Genomic DNA, 9,819 nt, shown 5'->3' on the forward strand with positions numbered 1-9,819 from the left:
CCTGAGAAACCACACTAATTAGAGGGACTAGGTGGGGCTAAGGCAATTTCAGAAACTCTGGCCAGTTTGGAAGAAAAAAAGCAAGTCCTTGTTTTCAGGAATTGTCCTAGCTCTAAAGGTGACACTAGGGGTATGGTACAACACACAGAGTCCCAGGAATATCTCCTAGGGCTCTTGGAAATGAGCTACCCCTCAAAAGGTGAGCATGTAAAATACACCATTGTAAGCAGTTAGCCAATTGATAGAAAACTAAGAGACTGTCCTCAACTACTACTCTATATGATCTGCAAACACCAAAAACTGTGATTTGGGGAATGGTATATTTCACAGAGGCAGGAGTAGAATAATATTGTCATTTAGTAAGTAGAAAGCTAGTCAAGTCATCGATACATTGATTGATCCTGAAGAATTCTTAATCACTACCCTGATATTTTCTTCAATATCAAAAGACACCCATGAGAAAATACATCTCCCTCTCTATATATCCACTCCTCAACCAAAAGAATGACTTAGTATGGGGGGATCAATAGGGGTTTCCCATCCAGGCCCTTTTCCCTCAAAATTCTTGGTAGTAACCTGCCCTTCAGGAACACTTGTTCTGCTCTACCCCCTGAGGTTGGTCTTAAAATGGGCCCACAGCTCTTCTCTTGCTTTGTCTCTCTTCATTCTCTCTTCATCTTTCAGTGTTGGGGCTTAGATGCAGAGCTTGCATATGCTAGACACTCTACCACTGAGCTAAAACCTCAGCCCAATTTTTGTTTTTTTTACTCCAAATATTGTTACTTTTACTTTACTTCACTGTGTTAGTGTCTTTAAGGGGAACCAAAAAGAGCCTGATGCTCCAAATGTGAGCTTTACACCAACTGAGCTATGTGACCAAAGATGAAGAACATCACATCAACTTTATTTCTATAAAGCTGATATTGAAGAATGTGACTTAGATTGGCTTGCCAGTGAGCATCCTACTATTGATCCCCAGAATTGGGCAGCCTTATCCAACCTGCAAGGCTGTTTAGGGACAGTCACAAAGGCCAAGGGCTATAATGCATACCCACCAGCTGACTAATGAAGGAGTCTTGTCTGTGTGAGCCTAATGAAAGTGATTCCTTGCCAAGGACAACCCCTGTAGCAGGACACGGTGTTTCAGAACAACACTTTTTAAGGTGAATAAATGTCCTTTGTCATTATTACAAACTCATTACAAAACCTGCTGAAGAAAGTTTTTCATATGGCTCAGGGTACACTTAGTACTAAAGTCTTCTCAATTCATGAACATGAGTGATTGCAGTGGATGCTCATCTTATGGAGATGGGTTTGAATTAGGTTCCAAATTCCCAAAGAGGTGTGAAAAATCACATAGAGAAAATTCCTTTGGAAATTGCTTCACAGAGGAATTCAGGAAATGTTCAGAACTTGACACCCACAAACAAAATGTCCTACAGATTATAGCCAAAATTATAGCCAGACCTTTCAGATATAATAGAATTCATATATTGTGCAATGATAGCAAACCACAAAAAAAATAGAAATAATACACCTTAGACCACAGGAGTGATTTCCATTTTTGCTTAAAATTCCCAAGCAACACCCATTTATTATCATTCTGGTGTCTGTGTATTGACAAGGATGAGTAGGTATTTTTTTCCTCTATGTAGTATCTGTCATTTAAGGCTAATTCTCCCCATGGTGTTGTCATCTCTGTCATCTGGAGCTCCACTCATCTGGAACACCTGAGAGAGCTCACTTCCATGAATCATGAGTGCTGATGTCATTTCTTGGGAGGTCAGCTGGGGTTGTTGACAGGAGCACCTTGGTTCCACCCTACAAGTTCCCCATGTGCAAGCCTGCCAGATAAAATACACCTATTCGAAATGAATTGCAGATAAACAACAAATAATTTTGGTATAATTATATGGCATTCAATAAAATTTTATGTTTGTTTCTAAATTCAAACTTACCTTAGCATCCTGTATTTTTATTTGCTACATCTGATAACTCCATGTAATGGCTTCAGAATGTGTAAGTTTAAAGATCATCTGAGATGATACTTCCACTAGGAAAGGTCTAGGGAAAATAAGATGATCTAATGAGAAAGACAACATCTTCTAGCAAAACAAGACAAAATCATATCCCTGGAAATATTGACAAATGCTGGTTAGTGGGGGGCTGCAATTGTAGCTCAGTGGTAGAGGTTGCCTAACATGTGTGGGCACTGGGTCCTGTCCTCAGCACCACATAAAAAAATTTAAAAGGTATTGTATCCACTTAACAACTAACAGAAACTAAAAAAAAAAAAAAAAACTAGTTGGGGATCTTGGGCTGTAGCTCAGTGGAAGACCGCTTGCCTCTCAAGTGTGAGGCACTGGATTCAATCCTCAGAACTACATAAAAATAAATAAAGATAACGTATCCATCTACAACTAAAAAATACTTGAAAAAAAAAAAAAACTAGTTGGGCCAGGTGCAGTGGTGGTTGCACGCCTGTAATCCCAGTGGCTCTGGAGGCTGAGGCAGGAGGATCACCGAGTTCAAAGCCAGCATCAGCAATGGCAAGGCACTAAGTAACTCAGTGAGACCCTGTCTCTTAATTAAATACAAAATAGAGCTGGGGATGTGGCTCTTGAAGACCTACTATGTGCCATACACTCTGTAATGGGAATCTTATTTACCAATTATTATAGTTCTGTCAGGAAGGCATCATGAACATTTTTAGAGATGGACAAGGGTAGTAATAAAACCTGAAATTTCACTAAGAGTTTTCCTATTTTTTCCTGAAGCCACCAGGAATCTGAATGTACAAATCTCCCCAAGTGCTCATATACAATGCTGCCAATGATATAGATTAATTAATTCATATAATGAGACACATTATTTTAAGTTATGATACTGGAAATTTTAAAACATATAAAATCAAATACCTTTTCCATTCTGGACTAACCTACATTTTCAACCAAACAGATCTGTCACAAGTAGAATGAAACATTTGGATGCTGACAGTTCACAGAAAATATTATAATTAGGAATTATATTTTTAAAATAATGTCATGTATAGCAGCATCAACAAGTATGGAATATTGAAATGTATGGTGACACAGGCCTCTAATCCCAGCTACATGGCATGAGAATCGAAAGTTCTAGGCCAGCCTCAAAAATTTAGCACGACCCTGCTTAAAAAAAAAAAATAGATGGGATTTTGTAGCTGAGTGGTAGAGTGCTTGCTTGGCATGTGTGAGGCACTGCTGGGTTTGATCCTCAGCACCATATAAAAATAAATTAAATAAAGAATTTAAAAAGCCTGGGGATATAGTTCAATGTTAGAGAGCTTCTGTGTTCAAAACCTAGTGCCAACATTGTATAAAATGTTATGAAAATTTGGCCAAAGATGTGCAATGCCTATACACTGAATAACACAAAATATTGCTGAGAGAATTAAGAAGGCTCTAAATCAATGTCAGAGGAAACATATTCATATGTCAGAAGTCTTAGTATTAGTATAAGATCTATTCTCTCAAAACCAATTTACAGATACAATGCAATCCCAATAAAAATTCTACCAAAATCTTTTAAAAACTGGCAGGCTGATTCTAAACTTCAGGTGGAAATACCTAAGATCCAGACTATGAGAACAACACTGAAAAAGAACACAGAGAGAAATATACATGATTTTAAAAAAGTGTTGTGAATCTATAGTAATCAAGACAGCACACCACTGGTATCAATATAGGCAAATACATCAAAGAACAGAATGAGGAGTCCAGAAATACACCCACATCAACATGGACAGCTGATTTTTCACAAATTGAGAAAAGCAATTCAGGAGGAAGGATAGTCTATTCAACAAATGGTGCTGGGACAAGTGGATATCCATATGAATAAATGTAAACTATGATCCACACATGCTGTACCATATACAAAAATCAACTAAAAATGGATGATAAATGTACACATCGAAACCTAAATCTATAAAACATCTAGGAGAAAAAAGGAGAAATCCCATGTGATTCTGGATTAGATTACAATTTCATACATAAGACACCAAAACCTCAATTCATAATTGAAAAACTCAGGGCTGGGGATATAGCTCAGTTGGTAGAGTGCTTGCCTTGCATGCACAAGGTCCTGGGGGTTCAATCCCCAGCACTACAAACAAAGAAGAAGGAGGAGGAAGAGGAGAAAAAGAAAAACTCAACACTTTGGAATTCCTCAAAGTTAAAATCTCTAGCTGGGCAGAGTGTTGCATGGCTGTAATCTCAGTAGCTCCGGAGGCTGAGGCAGGAGGATCTCAAGTTCAAAGCTAGCCTCAGGAAAAGTGAGGTTCTAAGTAACTCAGTGAGACCCTGTTTCTAAATAAAATGCATGATAGGGTTGGGAAGGTAGCTCAGTAGTCGAGTGCCCCTGAGTTCAATCCCTGGTACCTCTTCCCACAAAAAAAAAAAAAAAACAAAAAAAAAAAAAACTTAGTGTCGCCCAAAGTCACAGTTGAAAAAATTATAAGATAAGTATACTGGCTGTGATAAAATGTTTGAAAAGCATATATCTAATAAAGGATTTATTCTAGAATAGAAAAAAGCCCACAGAAGTTAAAAGAAGAAAATAAGACACCCCACAAGACATACAGGCAAAAGATTTGAATAGACACACTGCTAAAGAAGATATATGAATGTCAAGTATGCAAAAAGATGCTCATAATTAATCATTAGGAAAAGGGAAAAGAATCCTCAACAAAATTAATCATTAGGAAAAGGGAAGAGAAAATAACAATGAGATACTAGCACATTCCCATGAGGATGGTCAAAATTGAGAAGACTAACCATACCAAGCACTGACAGGATTGTGGAAGACACAACTCTCATACACTGCTGGTGGTAATGGAAAAGGGTACAACCATGGCCAACAGTTTGGTAGTTTCTAGTCATGTTAATCTTATATTTAAGATGTGATCCAGTCGTCTATTCCTAAACATTTACTCTAAGGGAAAAATGCATATTTCCATGAAAAGACTTATGAGGAAATCTGATAGGAGTATTATTTACAAGAGCCCCTACTGAGACCAGCATGGTAGCATATGTCTATAATCACACCAGCTCTGGAGGCTGAGACAAAAGGATCACAAGTTCAAGACCAGCCTCAGCAATTTAGTGAGATCTAAGCAACTTAGTGAGATCTTTTCTCAAAATAAAAAATAAAAAGAGCTAGGAGTAAAGCACCCCTGAGTTAAATCCTCACCACAATTTTTTTAAGAAGCCCCAAATTGGAAATAGTCCAAATATCTATCAACAGGTAAAAGTATAAAACACATTGTGCTATAGCTATACCACGGAATACTATTTTGTAATAAAAAAGAATGAACTAGGTTGGGGGTAACTCAGGGATGGAGCATTTGCCTAACAAGTACAAAGTCCCAAGTTTAACCCCCAAAATGGCAAAAGCAAAACCAAACAAACAAACAAAAAGAATAAATGAAAGAGAAAGAACTGTTGATAAATACAATAAATTGCATAAATCTAAAATAATCCAGATTAATAAAATAAGCCAAATTTAAAAAAAGAAACCATCTTCACAATGCCAATTCAATAAATTTTTTAGACATAAAATCTATCTATAGCAAAAGAAGTGCTGTGCTTACCTGGGGACAGGGCATTAGGTGTGGTATGAAATCTAGGGATATAGAAGTGAAAGTATTTTATCTAGAAAATGAAAACTTTAGGTTTACTTCATTATTTTAAGGGCTATAGCTGTGTATTATTATAATTGAGCAAATAGCTGGCATTATTTCTGAAAATACTGAATTCTTGCACTTGGCATTTTCACTAATACTTGAAAACTTCCAGGCTTCTTTATTTTTGTTTGTTCTTTTTATATATACATGACAATAAAGTATATTTGACATATTACATATATGGAGTATAAGTTATTTTAATTAGGATCCAATTATTGTGGTTGTACATGATGTGAAATTTCACTGTGGTGTGTTCATATATGAACACAGGAAAGTTATGTCTGATTCATTCCACTGTCTTTCCTATTTCATTCCTCACTCCCTTCCCTTCATTCCCCTTTGTCTAATCCACTAACTGTCCATTCTTCTTCTCCCCCTTGTTGTGTGTTAGCATCCACACATCATACAAAACAGTTGACCTTTGTTTTCTGAGGATTGGCTTATTTCACTTAGCATGATAGTCTCTTGATCTATCCATTTACCAGCAAAAGTCAGGAAGTCATCCTTTTTATGACTGAGTAATATTCCATTGTGTATATATGCCACAATGGAATATTACTCAGCCATAAAAGCTCTGTAGGTTGAGTTTTGTGCAGAGTGAGAGAGGGTTTCAATTTCATAGGGATACCCTTATCCCTACATCCTTACCAACATTTAATGTTGTATATATTCTTGATTGTTGCCATTCTGACTGGAGTTCATCAAATTTCAATGTTGTTTTAATTTATATTTGTCTAATTGCAAGAGGAACATTTCCTCACATATTTGTTATCAATTCATTATTTCTTCTTCTGTGACGTGCCTGTTCAGTTCCTTTGCCCATGTATTGATTCTGTTATTTGTTGTTTTGGTGTTGAATTTTTTGACTTATTTATATATCCTGGAGATTAAAGCTCTATCTGAGGTACAGATAGAGCAATAATTTTCTCCTATTCTGTAGGCTCTCCCTTCATGTTCTTGATTGTTTCCTTTGCTGTGAAGAAGTTTTTAGTTTGACACCATCCCATTTATTGATTCTTGATTTTACTTCTTGCACTTTAGAAGTCTTGTTGAAGAAGTCAAATCCTAAGCGACTAGGAGTTTCTTGATGGAGTATTGGGCCAACATTTTCATCTAGTGGACACAGGGTGTCTGATCTAATGTCTATGTCCTTGATCTACTGTAGGTTGAGTTTTGTGCAGAGTGAGAGGGTTTAAATTTCATTCTGCTACGTATGGATTTCCAGTTTTCCCAGAACAGTTTATTGAAGGGGCTATCTTTTCTCCAAGGTATGTTTATGGCTTCCTGGCATCTTTAAAAAAGTTCACTATAGAGTATGTTGCTGGGGCATGGGCCTGTAATCCCAGTGAAATGGGAGGCAGAGACAGGAGGATTGCACGTTTAAGGCTGGTCTCGAGAACTTAGTGAGGTCCTAAGCAACTTAGGGAGATCTTGTGTCAAAAACTAAAAATAGTTGAGCACAGTGGCACATATCTATAATTCCAATAGCTTGGGAAGCTGAAGCAGGAGGATGGTGAGTTCAAAGCCAGCCTCAACAGCTTAGTGAGACAATGCAGTGAGATTCTGACTCAAAATAAAATATACCAAAGGGCTGGGGATGTGGATCTCAATGGTAAAGTGACCCTGGGTTCAATCTCCAGTACCCTCCCCCCCAAAAAAAAACATAAAAAGAAAACTTTTAAAAGCTGGGGACATGTAAACATCTTACCCATCTTACCACCATTTTACAGAGGGAAGCTAGGCTCAGAGAGTCTTTCCCTGTCTTATTCTTCCTGGTATCACCTTTACATGGAAAGTAGGTTCAGGATACCTGTCTGGGGCCAGGAGGGTCCCACATCTCTCTGCAATGATCTAACAGATTATAGATTGCTCAAAATAATAATAGCAAAAGAGTATTTGATTATGTGTATATTTGTATGTATGATTATGAATGCTTCTGTATAGGTGAAATGAATGATAGCAATGATACTGGAATGTGAGAGAGGGATTAGGATTAGTCTGTTAATATAAAGTTAATTTCACTTCCTACAATTCTGTAAGGAATTATCTGAAAGTACACTGGAGGAGTTGCAAGTGGATAATACCCCATAGTGTAAACACTAAAAAGGACAAGAATAAGTAAAACTGATAAAGTGAGAAAAAATAGAAAAGGTAAGTATAAAAAGTACTTAAACCCACAAAAGGTAGAAAAAGAGCAGGAAACAGAAATATGGACACTGCACAAGGGCAACACATAGAGAATAGGAACAAATAAAATAGATGTTCATTCAACCACATCAATATCACTTTGAATGTCAATGATGTAAATAAACCAAGTAAAAGACAAATTAACAGAAGGGATCCAAAATCCAAACCCCAAATGTATTATGTCTATAAGAAACTCACTTAAATATAAAAAGGCCTAATATTAGCATGGTATGTCTTTTTCCATCACTTTACTTTTAACTTTACTCAAATGAGAGCTGGAATAGACACATGAATCTCAAGCTGGGCTGATATCAGAAAAAGAAAATTTTACAAGAATAAAGATGGGAATTGCATAATGACAAAGAGACCAAATGCTCAAGAAGACATTATAATCCTCAATGTGTAGGTGTCAAGAACATGGGGCTGGGATTGTGGCTAAGTGGTAGAGCGCTTGCCTAGCATGTGTGAGGCACTGGGTTCGATCCTTAGCACCACATATAAATAAATGAATAAAATAAATGTCCATCAACATCTAAAAACAATAGTTGAAAAATAACCCCATGGAGGTTACAACTAAAAGAATTTCAGGAGAAATATATGAATCCACTGTCATAATTAGGACTTCAACATGTATTTACAAGAAAAAGAAAGTTGTGGAAAACAGGCAGACAATGATGAGGACATAGGTGAACAACACCACCATCAATCAAAGGAATAGGATTGACAGCCACAGCTTGCTTCAGCCTACCCACAATGGGCTGAAGGGTTCAACCAGGGTATTTCTTCTTCCTGAGTGAGCAGGTTAGGAGTGTGGTACCAGACACAGTACTTCTGACAAACTGCATGACTTTGAATATTTTAGTTCACCTTATCATCCCTCTAATGCCTCCTCTGCAAAACTGGGATTATGCAGTACTGACCCTGGAAGAGAAAATATTTTGAAACAAACATTACTTTCTGTTTCTTCTGGCACAGAAAAAGGCATATAAATCCCATTATAAAAAAAAATCAAGTGCAATGGTTTTGGGATATCTAGCTCATAATCTTGGGTCTGTATCTCAGTTTCCTCTTCTGTTAAGTAGGGGAAACATTTTTCCTTATGACATAGATTGCTACTTTGAGAATTACATGAGGTGATACCTGAAAACCCTTAGAAGAGTGTTAGGTACAAGGTCAATGAGCAATATCCTGAGTTATTGTATAAATACTTGCAAGATGAGATTTTTACAGCTTTGTTTTAGAGTTTGCATTATTCATCAATTGACACATTATATTAAATCACTAAATTTCTCTATGACTACTATTGGATAACCAAACTAACTATCCTGAGAATGTCAGGCACTTGGAGCAACTGATCTCAGAAAACAGCACCACCATATCTCCACGCAGCTGAACAAGCCCAGGGGCCTTTGATTCTGTCTCATCCTCACACCACCCCCATGCCCAGCCACTGCAGGTCCTCCTGCCCTTCCTCCAGACATGTGCTATCCAGGCATACCCCTCCCTCTGCACACTGCTGCAGCACAGCTCCCATCTTCCCTCATCCCTCCCAAGGCCTTGGGCAACATTCTCCTAATGGTTGTCAGCACAAGATAGTTGTCCCTTTCAAATCCTTTCACAGAGAGGCCAGTGTTGCCTGAGTAATAAAATACCCAGATCATGTCATGCCCATACACTAACACTCCACACTCAGAATAAACTCCAAACTCCTTACACAGCCCAAACTCTGTGGCTCCATTTGCCCTCTCCACTTACCTCCCACCAGTCTGCACATTGTCCACCAGGATCCAGCCTCTGAGCTTGCACTCTGATCCTGATTCAACTGGTGTCTACACATTGCAGAGACACTGACGGAATGGCTGGTCCATGCCTTGCTTCTTTTTGTCATCCAGGACATAGTTCAAATGTCGCTT

General features: G+C 37.7%; 1 long non-coding RNA gene across 1 annotated transcript; it reads right to left on the reverse strand.

Annotated features, from left to right (window-relative positions):
- Positions 1–1,610: 1,610 nt before the first annotated feature.
- Positions 1,611–8,826, reverse strand: LOC308639645. The gene is made up of 3 exons (XR_014020094.1): positions 8,774–8,826; positions 1,959–2,064; positions 1,611–1,862 (listed from the first exon to the last, which is right to left on the reverse strand). It is a non-coding gene; the product is annotated as an uncharacterized lncRNA (long non-coding RNA).
- Positions 8,827–9,819: the final 993 nt, after the last annotated feature.

The sequence above is a fragment of the Spermophilus citellus genome (assembly GCF_964194105.1).
Source record: "Spermophilus citellus genome assembly, chromosome: X".
In the NCBI taxonomy this organism is placed as follows: domain Eukaryota; kingdom Metazoa; phylum Chordata; class Mammalia; order Rodentia; family Sciuridae; genus Spermophilus; species Spermophilus citellus.